Source organism: Camelus bactrianus, chromosome 13 (genome assembly GCF_048773025.1).
Source record: "Camelus bactrianus isolate YW-2024 breed Bactrian camel chromosome 13, ASM4877302v1, whole genome shotgun sequence".
In the NCBI taxonomy this organism is placed as follows: domain Eukaryota; kingdom Metazoa; phylum Chordata; class Mammalia; order Artiodactyla; family Camelidae; genus Camelus; species Camelus bactrianus.
Window position 1 is genome coordinate 18,379,194 of NC_133551.1, and position 22,374 is coordinate 18,401,567.

At 37.3% G+C, this 22,374-nt stretch overlaps 1 protein-coding gene across 1 annotated transcript in view; it reads right to left on the minus strand.

Moving 5' to 3' along the window:
* Positions 1–21,885, minus strand: part of ADGRL2 (adhesion G protein-coupled receptor L2) — a 252,611-nt gene extending 230,726 nt beyond the window's left edge. Inside the window, exon 1 of the mRNA XM_074376152.1 lies at positions 21,733–21,885. The gene's annotated coding sequence lies outside the window, so the exon portion shown is untranslated. The remainder of the gene's footprint in view (positions 1–21,732) is intronic.
* Positions 21,886–22,374: the final 489 nt, after the last annotated feature.

Sequence of the window (22,374 nt, forward strand, 5' to 3'; positions counted from 1 at the left end):
CCAAAATTAGGCTGCAAGTTTCTTACTCTATAGAACATGTTTTTGCCTAAGTAAGCATGATTTGCTGCAATTTGTATTTCTGATAGAAATAAAGAAGTTAGAACAAAAACCATAATGAGATGCCATCTTCTGTCTACAAAACTGAAAAAAAAAAAAATCCCAGAGTTGATGAGGGTGTAAAGAAATGGTCCATCTCATACTTGGTTTTTTGAATTATAATGGGAACTTTACCAACACGCATTCATTCAACTTGTATTTATTGACTGCATTCTAGATGTCAGACACTGTTCTAGGTACTGAAATTTGCAGTGAGCAAAACAAAGATCTCTGCCTGCACAAAACTTACATTTTTCAAAATGTTTAAAAATACACATATCCTTTTAACCTAAGAGTTGTACTTTTTAGATATATGTATATTTTAGTCACACAATGGGATACACAGCTTTTTAAAGTAACATATTGTTAGGTTAAATATTAAGTTACAAAGGAGTAACTACAGTAGTAGCATTTTCTTATGAAAAATGCATTCAGTACCCATTCACATATGTTTTAAAGTTAAAAGAAATATATACTAAAACATTAATGGTAGGTGTCTTTGTGTGATGGGATTGTAAACAATTTTTATTTTTCTTTTATTGTATTTTCTGTAACAAACTTGTGTTAATTTGATATCTTTTGCTGCAAGTTTAAGATGCATAATATTTTACATTTTCATGTATTTAAAATTGAGAATTATAAGCTCAGTGAGGGCAGGAAGTTGTCTGTCTGAAAACTTAGATGAATCAGTAAATGTGCCAGTTTTCAAAAGAAAATTTCCAAACTTCAAGCAAAGGAGTACATTGTATTGCAATTGTCACTGTGCCTGCTTGACAGTAACAATGCCTCTAAGCTGGTTAATACTTTTGTCACTTTAGTTATATGTAATGAAAATGCCACACGAACTTTAACTTAAATTTGGATCCATATGTGCTGCTTTAAAAAGATTAGTGCATTGTACATAAAAGATAACTCAATTAAAGGTGGATCCCTAACAATGGCTAGAGATGGATTCTCATTTAAGCCTGAACAGTTACGTGTCTAAAGTTTCTACTGTATGCATTTTAATTAAGAAAATAAGCAAAACAATGCAAAACAGAAAAACTGCAGGTAATATGATGTGAGCCATATAATTTGAATTTAAACTATCAGTCCAGGGGGAGGGTATAGCTCAACTGGTAGAACACATGCTTAGTTTGGCATGCATGAGGTCCTGGGTTCAGTCTCCAGTACTTACTCTTAGAATAAATAAACCGAATGACCTCCCTCCATCAAACAAACAAACAAACAAAAAACACATAAACTATCAGTCCAAAAGATATTAATAAAAGTTCAAGCTTTAGGGTAGCTATAGTGAACATCTATTGTTTTCATCCCTTGGCATCCATATTTCCCACTTCCAGTAAAATAGGAGCTACTCCCCTCAAAACCCTTTCCTTTGGGGAACTGCTCTTCAGCCGATGTCATCTAAATAGGTTTGACTCCTACACTAACTCTAAAGCTGTGTAACTCAATATACTAATGACTATTTAATTTAATTAAAAGTTACTTAAAATAAAATTTAAAATTTAGTTCCCTTGTTGCATCAGGCACATTTTAAGTCAAGCCAGACACGACTAGTGGCTGCCATCCTGGACAGTGCGGGTTACAGAACATCCCATACTCTCAGGACGTTTTCTTGAATAATGCTGTGGGGTTAGGTAGCTCAGCAAATCCCATGTGACTGGCCATGGTGATGAGTCCAGGGAAGGACCCATAACCCAACAAGGTTAGTGAGAACCAGGTCCAAGACTTTGTAAAGACTGAGGGAGAGAAGCTCCCATGACTCTATCGGAATGAAGGAGACGACATGGGATTGGAGCCATGGCAACTTCCACAAGGGGCAATCCTGCTGAGTATGGAGACTGCAAGGAAGAGAAAGTACCTACTCTCGGATCACGGGAATGTTTCTGAGTTCATAAGCCAGCTGTGCCTGAAGACTAGCTGCAGAGTTTTAAGTTACAAAAGCCAATAATTCTCCTTTTTGCACAAGACAGTTTGGGTCTGTTCTGTTGTGTAAATACATAACCGAAGCAGTACTGACTGAAATGGATCATCGAAAGTGAATTAACTGAAAACCAGTGTGACTGTGTTTTTGATGCCACCATAAACACTTAAAAGTGACTCCAAGCGTATTAGAAAAAAAAAGATTTTGAGTCAAACTTTGATTGTAATGTGGAGGTGACAGTGGTATGTAATCATATAGATAAATGCTATTGTCATTTAGCAAAAAGAAATTGTGTGTGTAAATTTAATGTAGTTTATTTTCTAAAAAGCTGTTGTCAAGTCAGTGGGAGTGAGTTTCTGTAATTGAGAGCCTCTTCAAATCTATGAATATGATATGTATTTACATTAATACATAAAACTTAGGGAGGACAACACATTCTTTCCCAGATTCATTTGCTTGTGCATCCTCCAGATTTGCTCTACTGATGTGCAGGTGTCTTGTGACCTTTTCTTACGCTGCTTGAAGTGGCTCATGGGTGGATTTGGTGTCGCCTACTTCCATCTGATAAGTGTATGTTGTTGAGTAGAATTCCTTATAAGAAAGAAATCTGTATACCTTAACATTACAATAATTTTGATGTATCATATTTAATTTTATATTTATTTTCTCTTGCTTCTCACCTCCAATTTTGTACTTAACATGAAGGCCAGAAAAAGTAGTTAAGGTAATTGGAATGAATAGATGAAGAATATGTAAAGACATAGCTTGTTACAGTAGAGTGCTTTAATTTTAGTGCAGGCCTTTTGAGGTTTTTTGTTTTGTTTTTAAACATCTAATACAGCTAGAAGCCATTCTGCCCTAAGTTGTATTGAGTTCTCCACTCTCACCCCAATAGCCTTAGCAGCAATTTGTTTGCATACGCTTCCATTCCATTTTCATAATAAAATATACTTAACAAAAATGAAAATGTCAAGAAAATAGATATGTTTCTAAAAATGGCAGGGGGTGGGGTGGGGGTAACTGGACATGTTTTCTAACGTGGTCCACAAAATCATGTTTTTTCTAATATCACATTCCTTAAATAGACTAACCAGATAGAAGATAGCTGATTTTAGAAGGGCTCCCTCAGGAATCAGTGGGAGATGTTCAAAAAACACTCTGAGTCAACATGCTGACACTGATCAGGGAAAAATAAAAAGACAAACTTCACCAGCATTTGGGCTGTATACAAAGAACCATCACATCCCAGACTTAGGGAATGATGTATGATGCACCTGGAAAAATGCACTAAGTTTGGATAAACTCGATTCCAGAAATATGTGGAAGATTGGAGAGAGTTAAGAGAAAAAAAAAAATGATGAAGTGACTGGGGAGATGAGGTTGGGAGGGGGCTTGGGAAGAAAGATTAAAGCAACTGACTAAGTAACTTTTAAGATTTGGCATGATAAGAGCCAACAAATATTTTAAAATAGCAAATACTATAAACACAGAGAAATTACTCAGAATGATAGAAGATCCCAGGAAGAGAAGCAAAACTGAGAAAACCAAAATTCTGGCTCTGCAGAGGGGAAAATGAAAATCAACAACAAAAACAGTAATTTTTGGAAAATTCTCTTAAGGAATCCATAGGAAGCTTTAACTCATGGCAAATTCACTACTAAACGCAGAGAAAGTCATGGGTGTTGGCAGATGATTGTAAAGGAACTACAGAACGGCAGACTATATGGCTGGAGATGTTCTTTCCTGCTTGGCATTTCTATAAATCAATTGTAATATGAAAACCCAAATTTATGTTGACCAAGGGTATATTCCTTGCCAAGCAGCAAGGTTTAAAACCAACTTTTAAAGAACCAATTATTACACAGCTTGCCCTGGGATCTCTATCACAGGGGAGAAAACTGTTTTTAATCTGCAGTTTTCTAAAAACAATTCAATTAAAAACAATAAAAAATCTGAAATCCTGCCCACAAGGGTTAATAACTCAGAGGTGTCCAACAGATATTCAATCACAAAAATTTAAATGCTTGTTTCATTAAGCCTCTCGTGTCTTTTAACATAGCTTAACCAAGATAATTGTTTTGAGGCTAATTTCTGAGGCTATTTAATAACACCTCCTGCTAGACTTCTCATGTAAACTCAGCAAGAGGAAGCATCCAGAGTAATAGAAAAATACTTGTGCTCATTTTACAGCTCAAATTCATACTTTTCTTTATAAAAGAGATCCTGCTGTTTGAGTTTGGCAACTGCCATACCTAGTGCATTGGGGAAGATTGGATTAGGAGGCAAAGCTGACTATGCAGTAAAGTCCCCTCTCTCTAGCACGATTTTTATGTAAATTCCATTATAGTTCATACTTTTGCAGATAATGAAATGGACACAGAACACTTCAAGGCTTCTAAGTCAGCAAAATAATGAACAGGCTAGCCTCTAAACCTCTTTAATACATTTTTTGACATTTGGTCATTCATAAAAATGGACTTTGTATTTCTTCTCCTTTCACATAGGTTTTCTTCTTTTATGCTACATTCTAACAACTCACAGCTCCACAGCTTATTGCTAATGTATGAACATGAACTACAAAGGGTTCATCCCACTTTAAATTTCAGTGAGTGGTAAATTCTGCCTTATGTTTCCTTAAGAAAATGCGGACAGTTTTTTTTCTCCAAAATGCCATTCTTTCAGATTGGAAAAAGCAGCACATATACTTTCTAGACTAATGGCAGTGTCAGAGGGATATGCTTTTATAATTAACTAATCATAAAATTTTAAATATATAGGTTGAACTATAATTGTTCTTTTATATAATTTGTGATGACATGTATGGGTAAAAGCGTGTTTTCAAAAGACTAGCCTCTAGAGACAATGTGTTTTTGGATTTTCAAATGGATCTTTCTGAGTAATAGTCAATGACTATAACAGAAACAGTCAAGAAAAATATTCTGTAGCACAACGTATAAAATGTATTCTTTCCCTTCTGCTATTGTCATTTTACGTCCATACACTGTCTTGCCCTTGAAGGTGAAATTCCCATTGGTGTCGATGGAGAATCCAGGCATGGGGTAAAGGAAACCCCAAACTTTGGCAACAATGACACTATTCTTCAAGTGAAGCAAGAATGTGAACGAAGTATGCATTTCACATTTTAAGTATTCTGGTGATCCATTATCCCATTAGTATAGTTGAACTTTTCAGGAAAGTGTGCTCATCTTTATTCTGGGATAACTAACACATATGCAGTATTCCCTTTGGTATATTTAATAATTTCAGTCAAAATAAGAAACCTATTGACATTTCACCTCATTGCCAAATCAAACAAGATTAGTTATACGAACTGAGTCTCACTGATATATGAATTTTGATAGTGAAATGTCAAAACATGATTCATGATCTTTGACTTGCAGTTGGACTTTTGGGAGCCACGCAGTGCCTCTCTCCAAAGGAGAAAATCCTGGCCTTGGGCTCCTGTGGACCTGTGCAGAGAATTATATATGACTGGTTCACGACTTACATTCTAGAATGCTTCATTCTCACGAAGCTCTCAAATGCACTCAAGTGCTCTACAAGCAAACACACCAGGACTTTGTTTTGGGAAGTTCTGATGACTTAGAGAAACAGCCAGATGAAAAGTGGAGACAATGTGACCAATGAATCCTAAATAAAGGCGATGGGCTCACACATACTAGTAACAGTGTTGAATGTTACTCAGATTTGTACTGATTGCTTTCCCTGCACTATCCCATATAAGCTTCACAACAGTCCTATGAAATAGGGCTATGATTATCCCCATTTCACAGATGAGAATACTGAGGATCAAAACCATTTAGCACTCTGCTTTTTTTTGATGATCAAATGCTATGTAGTAGAGTTGGATCTGAATCTATGTCCAGCATTTTTAACAACTTCAAATATTTCCCTTCCTCATCACAACCACTGCCATGATCAACAACAAAGAAGTAATTTACCTTTATACATACTTTCTGGGATATACATTGACATTTTTATTGAGGTATAATTGACATGTAATATTACATAAGTTTCAGGTGCTCAACATAATGATTCAATATTTGTACATAATACAAAATAATAAGTACAATATATCTAGTTAACATCTGTCACCGTACATAGTAACAAAATTTTATTTCTTACCATGAGAAGTGTTAAGATTTACTCTCTTAGCAACTTTCAAGTACAGTATTATTAACTGTAGTCACCGTGCTGTACATGACCTCTCCGTGACATTTATTTTATAACTGGAAGTTTGTATCTTTTGACCCCCTTCACTCATTTTGCCCACCCCCGACTCCCCTACATTGATTTTTGAGGCTTTTTGTGTGTGTGCTGTTTTTGATGGTTTTTAACCTGGTTTAATCTAGGTCTTAGATTCTGGTTTTGTTGGTGCTGGTGATGGCATGCACCTGTTTGTGTGACCCACACAAATCACAGTAGTTTATACTGCTTTAATTTCCTTCTAAGAGATTTTTCTTAAAAAAATGCTGACCATCTAAGGAAGAGAAGATAGAGTTCCTCAGTGTGTTATTCCTCAATTTGTGATTCCTCAGAGTCCTACATGATCCCAATAGTAACAAAATGTAGTTTCTAGGAATAAAATTTTATTTTCTGTGGCAACAACAGTAGCCAATGAATGTGCACACACCCCTGTCAGACCCTGTGCTGGATGCTGTGGGTATGAGAATCGCTTAGCACTCAGAAATACTAAGGAGTAGGTATTATTGCAGCAAAATGGAACTCAAATAATCTAAGGAAATACATAAATTAAGGAGATTGCTGAAGGTTATGCGAAGTCTGTAGCAGAGCTGACCAACACAGATATTTCTGTTTTTAGGGACTTTGGTCTTCCCTTTACCACACTGCCTGCCGTATTCAGAAATGTGAACTGTTCAAAACTACCTTCTTTAAGGCTAGAAATAAACTTTTAAAATGTGACAAACTGTGTTAGAGATGAGGAGTAAAGGTCATTAATATAAGATACAATAGCATACATCCCTCTCTTTCGTCCCTTCTTATTTACGTCTTCCTTCTCTCTGCTCTCATCCCTTTTCATATGAAGTGAGATTATATATTTCAGTACCCTGAGCAATTAGGATGCTGTGTGGCTTTGGATGTCCTGGCAGTGGTTGCCATAAGCGAAGAGAAGAAACACACCATTCTTAACTTTAGAATTGCCAAGCCTAGGGGTGCCTGTGGGAACAGGATACCTTGCCTTTCTTGATCTGGTTGGCCTCAAAAACTCAGCTATTAATTGTGATACTAATGTGCACAGTGGACCTAAGTATTCTGCTTCCTTTGACTTCTGTTCCTCATTATGTTCTGCGCCCTCGGTCTCATGAAGAGACAATGAAAGAGAAAGCAGGGGGGATAAGAGATATGTCCCCCAGCACTTGGCAATCTGACATGTATGCAGATCTGCATTTGTGTCTGTCTCATCCTTTTGAAGGTCAGCTTGTGGGGAGTAGCATGCATGCCATGTTGCATTAAGTGCTCAGCACACTCTTACTCAACGTTTAACATAATAACTCTCATACTCATTCAAGAGAGAAGCCTTCTTTTCTTATGTCCAGCCAACTGAAAAGATTCATAAGGATGATTTAAAAAGACTGAAAGGCTACTTTAAGCACAAAAATTTACAAGATACACACACACAGAGCAAAATCTCATAGCGGTAAAACATACTATTTGAGTTTTTGCTCTTTCTCTTGTTTAGACCTGATGTCTGGATAAAATGTTTGTTCAAAGTTGGTACATATTGTATCACTTGAATGTATGTACTATGTGTTTTTATACTTTAAATAAGAAAAAAGAAAAATCCATCTGTTTGTGAACAAATCTGCACTTTTCAGTGGCCTGTTTGTAGAAAGTTTATAGTACTTATTTTACCAAAAAAAGAGAGAGATTTTACTAAAATAGCTTTCTCTGGAAAATAAATCTGGATATGATCAGGAGCAGCCAAAGCAAGAAGCAGTAAAATCCAAAAATAATATTACAAACAGCTTAAGTCACTTAACTTTATGTAAATCTACTGGAGAGGAGAAAAATGGAAGCAGAAAAAAATGACCGAACAAAGTAGGTTAAAAACTGGGAGGACAGAATTCTTGCATCAAAGAGAAAGAAACAGAAGAAATTATAAGCTATTCTTTTACTGGAAAGAAATTAAGTCTTGCACCTATGATACATGGGAGTGGAAGCAACTATAAAAGAAAAAAACAAAACAAAACATGCCCAAACCTGTACTTGCATCATGGTGGAGAAGCTACCTGCTGCAATTATATAAAATCATCTCAAGTTACTGTTACAGGATTATTTCTGAAATAGGAAAATACTCAAGTATGCAATATACTTCTCGGAATTTTCTCCCTTCAATCAGTAAGTTATAATATTCAGAACAAAGCAAGTGCCACATTCATTAACTTCTAATACTGAATTCAAGTTTTCTAAATCTTCTTTATCCCCTTTAGAGTTTTATGCTTGGCTTCTGTTGCACTGTGTATAAAAATGTAGAAAAACAATGCATATTTTTTATTCTACTATCTTATTATACATTGCTAACTAAAAATTGTTTCTCAGATATCAAATATACAAAAAGGTGTTTTCCTCCTAAATTATAAAAAAAATTTGCTGAAGGTAAAACGATTAGTAAATATTTTTAAACAAAAAAAATTAAAACGCATGTTTTTCAGGAAGTTTGATGCCATATAGCCCTTATGTTTGTCTAATAATAAGGTGACCATTTATTTCGTGTTGTCTGAGGCAATCTCAGTTTGTGTCTCTTGCTTTGGCACAATTATTAATAGTATCCCTTTTACTCTCAAAGGTATCCAAATGTAGACAAAAATTATACAGTTATTTCTACCTAATATCAAGGCAGCCTTGCATGGAAAGATCTGAGACTTTTGAGACAAGCCCAGAGAGGTCTGTGCATATTTCCATCATTTACTTACTGTACAAACTTGGGCAATTACTTATTTACTTTGAGACCAATTTTGTTGTCGGCAGCATATGGATAATAATAGCTCATGGACTTGCTGGGATAACATGAATGCAATAGTACTGTGTCTGGGTACACACACAAATGGGGATAATAAGATTACCTTGTAAGCTTGTTGTGCAGTTTTACTTAAGATGATGAATTCGTGCATAATACTTAGCACATGGTAGATATACAAAAAGTACAGTTTTCGTCACACTTATTCTCATAATCATCATTGTCATCTGCCTTTAGTGGGTGTTTGTAAAGTTTAGAGTCAGTTTCCTCTATCCTTCTAACCTCATCTTTTTTGGTACTCATTGATGTCACATCTGTGGAAGATGTTTAGAAATTTGCCTGTACCCACAGCAAACAAGAATTATGAGAACTTTGCCAGCACATTTAGGCTGACACTGCTTTGAACACAACCTGGACTGCATTTGGTCTAGCTACTGGGAAAAAACACGTTGTTTTGTTTGATAAAAGAGTGAGTGTCTCACAGTGCCTCTCAAAAGCCCCCTCAAGGCAGAGGAGTAGGAACTCTGACTCTTGGACAGACTGGGAAAAATCTCAGATTCTCGCCTTCTAACAGGAAATTTCTTCGATGTCTCTATCTGATTCTTAAAAATTCAAGTAGTTTCCATTTCACTTCATTCTAGGTCTGTTTTTGTTTTGAATTTTAAAATGTTTTAAGACCTGTCCATCCAGGTAAATTTGCGCCCTGGTGAGCTATGCTCTAGGGAGACGTGCGGTGTGCCCTGCGGGGCTTATCTTCCTTCTGATCCACCTCTGCTTGCTCCCAGGTTACATGGACCCCAATTTGACAAAGAGCAGAGACTTCCCAGTTAAATACAGCTGGCTTAGAAGCCAGTTCTGTACTTTATGCATTTTGTGGCCTTTGGCATATTACTTAATTTCTCTGAACCTCAGTCTTCTGGTCTTAAAAATTGTGATATTATAAATACTTATCAAATTGTTTGATAATTAAATATGATAATGTCTGTAAGGCCACTAAGTCACGTATTAGGAATTTAATCCATGTCAGTTATTTTACATTCTTTTAGTACTAGTTAGAATGGTTAGTGGTATCTAGCCGGGTCACACTGATGAGGACCAATGTGAATTTATTTCTGTTGGGACACAGAGTCCCAAAGCACATAAAATATATGACATCTGGCCTACCACGTAAAAATGTCTGCGCAATCCAACACGGAATCTCATGCAACTATCCAGGTTCTTTCTGTCAAATTCCCATTGTAACTCAATCTTGAGTGGTAATAGCTTATTAATGACCTTACTTGACTGGGCATACATGTTTTTCAGAATCCAATTGCCATATAGGAACCATATGGTTGAGAGCTTTTTAAATTTTAGAAAGAGCATTAGTAAAATGAAAGCAGAAATAATATTCCGAGGCACAGGGTTCAATTAGTCAAAGACTTCGTTCGTTACTTGGCTGATACTTAGGTGTCCTTCAGGATCCTACTCAGACATATCCTCTTTTGGGGAAATGATCCTGAAGGACCCTATGTTTTCCTCTATCACTGTACTTATTACAAACCACAGAAAATTCCTGTTCATTTATCTATCTGCTCCCTTAACCTTAAAACTCTAGAGCAGCAGTTCTAAAAATCAAATCAGCAGACACCTCAGGGTTCCTGAGACTCTTTTAGGGGGATTTGTAAAGTCAAATCTATTTTTGAAATAATATTAAGACATTATTCGTCTTTTTCACTCTATTGACATTTGCACTGGTGATGGAAAAGCACTGATGTATAAAACTGCTGACACCTTGAATTAAGGCAGTGACATTAAACTGTATTGTATCGTAAACATTATATTCTCAATCACTTTACACTTGCAATGACACAAAAACAAAAACACAAAACAAGGAACGAATAAAAAAATAACATCAATTTCAATTAAGAATGTCTATTAAAAACAACAAAAATTATTATTCATTGTATAAAATATGTATCTCTGAATACAAGTCTCTAGTATTGTGTGTGACAAAGTGGAATGTGTGCAAAAAGCAATTCCACGATATACCAAAGTATAATGACTGTCTCCAAGAAAAGCGCTCGTGAGATACATGTTTGAGTTGCAAGCTGAACTAGCCCTTCTTTTCATGGAATGTCATTTGTACTTTAACAAGCAACTGACAGGCACTCTATGACTGTTCAGACTTGGGTATCTCATGTGTACTTTTCAAAAGATGAATGAAAGCAAGTCAGTCACTTCAAACAGTGGTATTCTTTGCCAATGATAAAATTCAACCATTCAAGCAAAAATTATAATCTAAAGAACAGTTTGTATTTGCCACTGTGAACTTGACAACGTCCCAATACATAAAGACTTTTCTAATAAGCTTGATGGTAATATTAACAGTGGTAATTTTTCAAAAAATGTTTTATGAAACATGACAACATTTGAGAAGTCTTCACAATTCAGTGAACTAATAATTTCAAAATGACCAGTGCATCATGTTACAAAGTCATGGAAATAAATGCATGGGTTAAAGGTCTAGTCAAAAGATGAGATAAACAATGTATTTTAATGCAATAGATTTTTAAAAGTTCTCTGATATGGTTTCAGATTCCACCATGCAACTAAACTTTAATAAATTATTATTTGTTGAGGTTTGGTTTGGTAAAGAAGAATGTCACATTTATCTGAAAATGCTATTAAAATATTCCCCTCTGTTGCAAGGCTGATTTTTTGCATATACTTCAAACAAAACAATACATTGCAATAAATCGATAAAGAAGTAGATATAAGAATTTGGCTATCCTCTCAACTCAGTATTTAATTGAATAAATAAATAAATATTAAAAAAATTAATTGTTTAATGTGATAAATATTGAGGAATATAACCCACATAAATAAAAAATTGCAGGATCCTCAATAATATTTGGGAGTAGAAAAGGGTCCTGAAAACAAATAGTTTAAGAACCACTGTTCTGGAGGGCAGCAGCCTTCAGCTTTATATTCAGAGTGCCTGGTACTCACTAGTTGTTTCATGTATGTTTATTTAATAGATGATTTGTGATGAACAACTGAATATTGCATGTAGTGCCCGAAGTATCCTACACTATAACAGGAAATATTTTGATATGCAATATGTGAGGAATCAATTAAAACACAATTTAATTTTTTCCTACCATTGTTTCTTGCCTTATAATGCCTATTCTCAAAAGTGAGATGAGTAAAGGAACTCTTTGGTCATAATTATTCCTTTAATTAAATCATTCAAGAAACAGCTATTGGGAAAATACCATTTGCCAGACACTGAGTTAGGTATTAGTGGTTACGAGGGACACAGAGAAATAGGCTATTTCTCTTGAAGTCCATTATCTGACAACTAAATCAAAGAATGTGCTTGGTTGATTATCAGTTAAAGGTTTTACGACAATTTGTTTGGGGTAGAATAGTTTTAACAGCTTTTCAAAGTTTTTACAAGTATTGCTTGACTTTTTAATATTGCTTTATCATCATGTTTTAAGGAAGATCTAGTACCCACCTCTGTTCCAGTTTCCTGTAACAAAAGTTTGACTACTTGCTGATCCTGGAGCGGTATGAAGGGAGAGTTTGGATGGGCAGGAAAACAGCCCTGAGGGGACAGAGTGGATGGAGAGACAGTCTCAGCTAGATTAATTTATAGCCTGAAGTTTCACAGAAACAGGAATCAAGTCAGAAATAAAAAAAAAAGAAATCTAAATCCTATCTTTTTTCTGTTTGTACTACTATTTTGCCTCCTTCAAGATAAAGTCAACTCTGTTCACATCAAAAAAACAAAAAAAAGTAAATAAAATTGTTACCTTGATAGGAAGAATCCTTTCACTTTATATACATATATCAAATCATCATGTTACATACTTTAAATATCTTGCAATTTTATTAGTCAATTATCATCATTCTAAGTGAAGTAAGCCAGAAAGAGAAGGAAAAATACCATATGATATCACTCATAAGCATAATCTAAAAAAAGAAGGAAAAAAAAACAAAGAAAAAGAAAGGAAAAAGAAGACACTAATTAACTCATCTACAAAACAGAAACAGACTCACAGACATAGCAAACAAACTTATGGTTATGGGGGAAAGGGAGTGGGAAGGGATAAATTGGGAATTCGAGATTTGCAAATACTAACTGCTATATATAATAAACAGATAAAAAACAAATTTCTTCTGTATAGCACAGGGAACTATATTCAGTATCTTGTAGTAACCTATAATGAAAAAGAATATGGAAACAAATATATGTATATATATGTATGACTGAAACATTATGCTGTACACCAGAAATGGACACATTGTAAATTGACTATACTACAGTTAAAAAATAAAAAACTCAATAAAGCTAAAAAAAGATATTAACTTTCTTAAAAGAAATAATATTTTTATGATAACTCTATGAATAAGAAAAGGTAGAAACAGTTTGGAACACATGGTACATTTTTTCAGTCCCACTGAATGAATGAGATAACAAATCTTCTCTTCCAGAAAAGGAGCACCTCTGAGTTGTGCTGATGTAGTTAACATATTATAACCAAGAGCTAAAGCCTTGTAGTTATTCTAAATATGCTATTTTATTCATTGCAAATTGCAATTTCCCCCTCATTTTAACATTTCTTAAATTGGAAAAGGTTGTTCAATTAATGATTTATCATAGTTTCACTGGCAGAGTTTGAAAAATTTCTCTGTAGAATAGAAAATATTGGTGCATCTTACTATTGATAGCATTTTAGATTCAATGAAATACAGTAGCCCAGAAAAACGAAATGAAACTTGATTCTACAGTTACATGGTTGACACAATATTCAGGATAGTGGTCCCTTAATGACTTGACTTGAATTTCTATTTCCCTTTCCTGTCTCTTTGTAAAATGGTGGACTCATCTAATGAGCAAATAAGCTGATCTGCTTCAAGGTAAGGTAAGCAAATTTGAATGAGACTATTTGATCCCTGAAAAATTCAGAGTTTGGTATAAAGTTTGCACAAGGAGAAAAAATCCAGCCCAAAGCCCAAAGGGAAAAAAATCCAGATGTTTAGCTAATGTATAAATAAGATGTGGTCACAAGACAGAGATTTCTGAGTGTATCCTAATTTTTATGCTTCAAAATATTAAACATTTCCTCTGCTTACAACTGAGTATATATACTTTGCAAACAACAGCATGTGCAACTTTTTTTGCATTACTCTTCTGAAGTGCCAAGGAAAATAAATGTGTGCAAAAACATTTATGCCTACATCACTATCTGTACACTGGTTAAACAATCAAAAGCACTTCTGCAGATGCACACATGAAAATTAAGAGCATTCCGATTTCCTCAGTCAAGACAGTCATGCTGTTCTGGCTGCATATTCGCATAATGGAAACAAAATTGCTTTAAATAATCAAAATACACAAAGGCACATTTTTCTGAGTGATTGGAAATAACCCTGACAAATGCTTGCATTTGGTAAATTATGAGCTAGCCAAGTTACGTCTGCATAAATATAATGAAAAACATTTTTAAAAAATTTAGTAAGCATATAAAGCAAGGCATTCTCTTAGTAATGAATTTCTTTGACAGATAAACCAACAACCGTGCAGGGCAAGTTTATGAAAGTGCCTCTGAGTGTTGAGCGAGAGAGAGAGAGAAAGAAAGAGAGAGAGAAGGAGAGCGTCTGCGCACATGTGCATGTGGGCGAGCCTGTGTGTGTGTGTGCACGCACGTTTGTGTATACACAGGCGTACTTAGAAAAATAAAAATTCTGCAGAATTATAAAAAGAAGCAAAGATATTCTTCCAACTAAAAACAAATATAGAAAAATCCTAGACATATCAAATAGCTACCTGTATTTTGAAAAGAGGAACACAAACTATGTGCAATTGAATGCTATGTTAATATGGCACACAAGTAATTCATATTCTTCAGACATAAGTCTTTGGTAACACAGAGATTATCTATTAGGTAAACACATAATTACATTTTCTTCCGACAATCTAGATACTGCACCTCGGCCACACACTTAAACTAGCATCAGCATATAGCTGAAGAGGATTTGTAGGTGGTTCATAAAAATAGTATTTGAATGAGGCAAAAAATAATTTTCTACTTACAGGTAGTATGGCACTATTTTTATCAGATTGCTTTGGGTAGGTCTGGAGAACTGAACGCTACAACATGTGGATACATCAAAATAAAAGCCAAGGAAAGATGTACATTCATTTAGGATTTTCTTGATTAGCTTATTTCTTAAGCTAAGCATAATAAGGTAGGGAGACTGAATTTGCCATGCGGATAACAAATCTTTTCCAAGAATTCTGTAGCCAGTGGCTGAAAAACATGCCTTTACGTGAAAGAAATGTTATCAAGTTCTTTTCATGTGGGGTTGCCTCATGTGACAAGACATTTTCACATACATCCATGAGAGTAAACTGTGATCAAGAAGGTGAAATAGGCCAGACACAGTGGGTGGAGTGGAGATGACTTTCTTAGGGGCAAATTCTTTCAATTCCTAAGCATCAACTGTAGGAAAAGCCTAATTGTCTTTTACAGCCTTAGTCATCTTCGAACATCATCAACTTTTCCTCACTAACTGCCACCCGCCTTCGCCTTCATTTGACAACATGAAGCGAGAGCTTGAGAGAAACCAGAATTACAACAGGCCTCTGGGTGGGTAAAACGCTGCAGCAACCCAGGTTAACCTGCTGTCACTTGCCTCTCTCTTTGAAGTAGTCCTTCTTCCTTATCTTCTCTTCTTCTAATTTAAGGGTAAACTCCTAGGATGCTTACTGCTTTGCTTTAGTTCCAATATTCAAATACACTGGAGATATTTGGTAAGAACTTACTACCAGGTAATAGGGTTTCTCTTCCCATCATGTTAATGAAATCTCTCTCCTGAACGTCATCAGTGACTAATCGGTTGTGACATCCGACATTCTCGTATTTCATCCTCCTTGTCTGTGTCTCTTCCTTGTCTCCCGAGTGGGCTCTTCTTCCAGAAACTCTCCGCCCTTCCTCTCTGGGGACATCCCCAGTTTTCCTTTTAACTGTGTGACTGCAACTTTTGTCTCCTTCCTCTTCACACTTTTCACGTATGTGATTTAAAAGTTTGCTCCTTAGCCTTCTTCTCCCCTCATTCTCTCTCTTCCTCGGCAGTCTCATCTACTCTTTGGGCTTGCAGATGACCCCCTCAGCTCTCTCTCAGGGTGCAGGATACACATTGCCACCTGCACTTTTCTCTTTTCCATAAGGATAGGCTCTGGCACCTCAAAAAAAAAAAAATCCTTAGGTCTAAATTGAACTCAGTGTCTTCCCTTTCACATTTCCATCTCCCTCTAACACTTCCTGTTTTAATACCATCATCAAGGTTTGAAATCTCAAAGTCAAATACGACAACTTTCCCATCTGTTTCCGCAGTAATTTGCAAAGCCCTGTCAATACTTACCCTGAGATATCTCTGCCGTTATATCCTCTTTTCCAGCCCCTCTCTTCTGCAGACGATCCCAATAGCCTCCTAAATGCTCTAAGGCGTCTCTGAATCCAAACCGCTTTATACATTGCTGCCAGGAAAATCTCTTTAAAACACAGTTTGCTCATGTTTATGTGCATTTCCATATCTAAATTCATTTGCTTTAGCCATTTGCTTTGCCAATATTTTTCTTTTCCTATAGAAGAAATATCTCTCTTCTTGGTGCCTCTGTATTATCAAGAATTCTAGTCTAACAGGTTTGTTTTCTCATTTAAAGGTGAGCTCCATAAGTAAAACGCCTCATATGTTTATCCTCAATCCCCTACATACACTGCAGTGGCTGACGGAAAGCAGACTCTCAAGAAATCTTCAGATTTGAGTTGGCTTGAGTATTACTCCTTTGCTTAAAAGCCTTCCATATTCCCTATTTTCTTATGCTACAAAACCTTTTCCATGGTCAACAGGTCCTTTAGATTTGGGATCTGGAAAAGGTTGGGAGGAGGATGAACAAAAGGCAGGAAAAGGGGCGCAAACAAAAAGGAAACTGAGAGAAGCAGCAAGTGGCGGGCTGGAAGCATTCTGAGACAACCTGTGCCTTGTCCTTTTACCTACTGAGTGCCACCCAGTCCCTGGGGACCCAGACACCTACGTACCACAGCCACCAACCTTGCTAGGAGTTTCCAGATGCTCGGTGCCCCTGTCATTCCTCGGGCCTGCTGCTCCCAGGGGATGCCCGGTGTCCCCTGGCAGCCTCTCAGTGCCTGATGTGCTCCTGTTTCCTGGCAGGAAAACTGAAATAGGCAGCTAAGCCTACGAATACTCCTGTCAGTATAATTCCAGATGTATTAAGTACAGAGTTAGAACTTTGGGACTGTCTCCCTCTTTACCAAGTGATACACAGGTACTGTACTTAACACTGGTTTTCAGGATATGCTGCCCTGCTTCTGGTGCCTAATCCAGGGGGTATGAGCCAACAGGAATCTGAGTTACACAGGGGAAAGTGCTGTGAAAACCGGAAACTTAGGCAGCTCCACACGGCTGACTGTCACCAGCAAGGCCACAGGTGAGCAGGAGGAAGGAGGAGCCCAGAGGGATGGTAGGTCCCCCTCCCAGACTGAGCTCTCTGGTGCGTCACTCGCCGCCCTTACTTCACGTGCAGACATCTCCCCCACAGTTACTTTCTCAGTGGAGAACGCATGAGTGCTAAACTGTAAACCACGACTTTAGGTGTCCTGATACTGGACAACACAGACTTAGAGACTGTTTTGTAATTACGAGTCCAGTCCCATTACTTGCTTTACCTTGGCCCAAGTTAATGTCTAAGTGAAGCTTCTACAATGACCAGTTTCCGTTTCTCCATTGTCCCTCATGTCTTCCCCTAATATCACTGTAAATTATTTTTGCTCTTTTTTTTTAACAGTTAGAAAATAAAGTCATTTTTACGTCTGTGTAATGTCTACCCTTTCCTGTACCCTCGCAGGAGATGATTTCACCAACACCTTCACTAGGATCAGGGGCAGACTTGACACATACTCTTACCTCCACCTTGGATTTTCTCCGTCAACACCCTCTTTTCCTCTCCTTTCTTGGAGTAAGTTTTTTTGTTTTTTTTTTTTTAATCTCTAAAGCTAGCGCAGCTACCGGTACTCTCCCCAACTCCTGCCCCATTAAGCACACATTTCCCCTTAAGTCCCCAGTTGCTCCTGTTCCACCAACTCTTTTCTCTCCCACAAACACGGTTAAATCTCCACTTTTGCTTCACTTCTTCCCCTTCACTTTCCGAACAGAGATTCCACACATTCTCTATTTCCAATTACTTGCTGTTTCACTTTTCTCACGCCTTTGAAATATGGGCTCAGCGCTCACAAGTCTGTGGTGATGGTTCTTGTTGACCAGTCACTGCTGAATGATCAGCTGCTGTCGGCCTGTCTGTGACTCTCGCTCTGTAACAATCGGCACTGTTGACCACTGTGCATCAGCGTGGTGTGCTGTGCTTCGACACTGGGTTACAAGATTTCTTCATGTCTGTGGCTAGCGCTGCCTCAGGTTTTTTGAACATTTTCTTTCTCCAGAAGAAATCATCTTTCTTCTCCACACATTTATTCTCTTTCCTTCCCACCTTGGAATTGTTTCATGAAATTGTCTGCATCATCCATGAATACAGGTCATTTCATATGTCACCACAATCTCACACTAGAAGTCGTTTCCTATAGATAAAATCCTTTAAGATTTGTTCTCCTGGTAGAGATACTAATATAGTCACATACCAAATGTTTAAAACATTTTGGTTCCAGACTGGAGGAAATTTTCTTAATATATACATATTTTGCGAATTCATTTCTGCTTTATTTTTGTTTGTGTTTTCTGATCATGGGTGTCCGATCATGATAGAACCAAGAGGAAAAGTTGTTTGAGCTCAGGGTACTTGCAATTCATAGCCTCTGAAAACCACTGTTTCCAAATTACTATGTTTTACATCATGGCGATACCCCTGAATTCCTGGCCCTATCCTGGATTTTCTCCTTCCTTCTTGCACATTTTTAATACGTAGGGTAAGAGGGTTATGACCACTGGGAGAGGCAAGTGGGGGCCCAGAGGTGTGCATGAGCACTTTTACTGTCCCTTTCCCCTTTGTGCATATATGGAGCTTTTGCCAGTGGAATATCTGAACAGACATTTTGGGAAGGAAAGGCCACGCTTCGTAGTCCGTGTTCCTGAACTGACTGAGAATACTTACATAGATAACAGCTTCCTTTTGGTGAGACCTAATGGTGTGAGGTGTCTGTCCTACATCATCTACATGATGTGTCTACTTTTTCTCGTTCAGAAGTGAGTATTCTTACAGATATAGGCTTTTAGAGAAGGTTATTGACAGCCTTCCCCTTCAATCTAATCTTGTAAAACGCTGGGGCTTGCTGGGTAGACCGTTTCACGTTTCCTTTACAGGTGCCACTCAGCCCTGGGGGCAGAGGCAGCTTTCATCTTACACAAGAATGGGGTTGAAGGAATGTCAGAGAGGGAATTAGTTTCCCAGAAAGGCCAGGAGAACTGTGTTTATGGAAGGCTATAAACTCAGTTTCTGCAATGTGGGCTTCTCCAAGGTGTAACTGCTAATAGCACGTATTTCCCAGGGAAACTGAGTCAGGTTCCTTCATGCCACTTCTGAGAAAAAGGAAATGACAAACGCGGGAACTGTGTCTATCTGGCTTACTACTGTATCTCCTCTGCTTTGCAGGGTCTGACAAAAATAGGTGCTCCATAAATATTTGCAGAATTGAAATGTCTTAAGATGTATAAAGTGCACTGGCCAGGGAAGAGATAGTAGCGCTGGCAGTAGCAGTAGCAGATTTTGGGGACCTGGGCAAATTCCTTATTCTCTTATACCATTGTCTGAAGAAAGTATCAGATATTCCCAGGGTTGTGATCTAGGAAGATTTTTTCCCCTTGGGCATTGTAAAAGAAGCTGGGAATTTTTGGTTGAAGCTGATCTCTGCTAAGAGGTTCAGGGGTCAGAATAGAAAATCTCACCTCAGTACATTTTAGGATTACGTACTTCTCAAATAAATCAATCTTTTCCCTGAAGCCTCTGGCCCTAGCTCATGCTGGACACAAGATACTAGATTTTGATAGACAAGTAGGCAATTCAACTGTGACCATTGCTTTATTCTTCCTTGGAATTAACATATAAATTGACCTTATTTGAATATACTTTCACCAATTATGAAAAATGACTATTTTTGGATAATTACATAAAATGTGAAACAGAAATATCCTATAACTGGTATAAATGTTACTGACATCAAATAGCTATAAATCGGTGTTATAGCAATGTTTCACGTACCCTTGACAGTTTTTTAAAAACCCAAAACATTTTATTTTAATCAAGAAGAAAACAAGGTATGTCACAGATGAAAATGACACACATATTTTTGCGCTTATTATTTAAAGAAAGGAGAAACATCTGAAATCTGTTTGCTAACTACAGTATGATACAAATTAGCCTGCAGGCACCGTGTGTGCTGTACCCTGTCTGCTTGCCAGCCCCGCTTAGTCCCAGCGTATTAATGAGCAAGTGCAAGTATTTGAACAATCAGCATTTCCGCATTTGCATGCAAACTCCCATGCTGTGTAATTATACACAGAGCTGGCACTCAAATTAATTAAAGCTGATTTCTCTGTGACTGCAAACTGGTCATATCCTCAGTTTTGCCTTCCTATGAAGTCATCACTCTACATTCATCGTGACACTTCTGTCCCTGGCATTCTCAGCAATGCTAATACTCGACAATCGTGAATCCGGCAGTATTTTAGATTGCAGCCGACAATGGCTGGGTGTTCTTGTACTTTTCCACTCCTCCCTATTTTTTCCCCTTCTGGTATGAAGAACAGCTTTTGAACGCCTGCTTTGTAATTATCTCAAGTAATAATGCAAACAAATTACATATATTGTTTCAGCTGGTTCCCTCCCCTCCTTTATGACTCCACCCACTTGATTAGCACTTACAAACAATTCATCAAACTTAAAAAATTTGTTTATTTGATACTACCAAACAATTAGTTTTAATGGTTTTGGTTTTAATTTTGAAAAGGCTTTAACAAATGATGTTTTATTTTAATAGATAAGGCTCTCGTAATTCAGGATCAGGGAGATTAGGAGAGAAAGAAGCAGCAATGACTGCTAGATTTGATTAACACTTTTTGAATCCTCATCAAACAGAGCAGTATTGCAACCAAGACTATTATTTGCCAAAGAAATCCATTAACGTTAAATTCTAGGGCAGAAGGCTTTCCTCAGCTCTTCTACAATAAAGACATCTCCCTTTGGTTTCTCAGTTCCTCTAGAGGAACTGTTTCTGTGACAATTCCTTTGAAAAGACATCTTTGGAGCAATTAAGATATCATTACAATTCTCTTTTCATAAATTTAAATCTCTGGATACAGGTGGCTACTAGAAACATCTTCATGGAGGGCACTGGGAGATGAGCCGCTCTGACACAGTCTCCGGAAATCACTTCTTGCTACTCCGCCACAGCTCACCATCTCTTTCTCAGCATCCCATTAGCCAGAAATGGCACTGACAGCTATTGCAGGGCCTGGATGTCTCTTTTTAGAGCAGGCACCAAACAGTTCTGTTCCTTAAATTGAAGATCCTGAAATACACTGCCAAGAAGATTGCCCCAGTAATCTACATTTGAAAGGGAAGATGGAGTGGGGAATCTCTTTACAATTTATCTCTAGTGATCACACCAAGAGATATCATTGCCCTTACCTTATTGGTGGTCCTTCTGGGTCCACACAGAACATCAGTTAGCAAGCTCCCTTCAAATTCCAATTGGTGTAAAAGTGAGAAAGGCGTATCCTTTCCGGGACAGGCTCTGGGGAGATCCCAGTCACGACACTATTACCGTGATCTGAAGTCTGCCCTCCTGTCTTGTCATGAGTTTCCTACACAGACAGGTGTCATATTGGCATGAATTTCGTTGCCAAGTACATTTTAAGAGTGGGCGTGGCTGTGATCAAGTAGCCAGTTCCACCTGTCTCTAAACCCTCATAACCTTCATTGCTTTCAATATTTCACTCAGGTACCCAGTGACTTCATGAGTTACCCACGCACTGGGCTCGACTGACAGAGGTGTGGGAAGAGTATCGAGTTAAACAGCACCGTCATTGTAGTACACAATGCTCACTGCTGCTGCCAAATACCTACTTGCTGAATCAGGACTGAACTGCACTGAGCAGGACTAGGCAGTTCTACTGCTTCTGTTTGTTTCCTTTTTAAAACCCATCCTCTTCTAATTAACAATTTAGCAAAAACAGATTATTTTTGATGTTCGTTCCTTAAAAATACAGCTTTTTTAAGCACAGAGAATTACTATATTTTAACCTAGTCTTACTCCAAGCACTTGTGAAA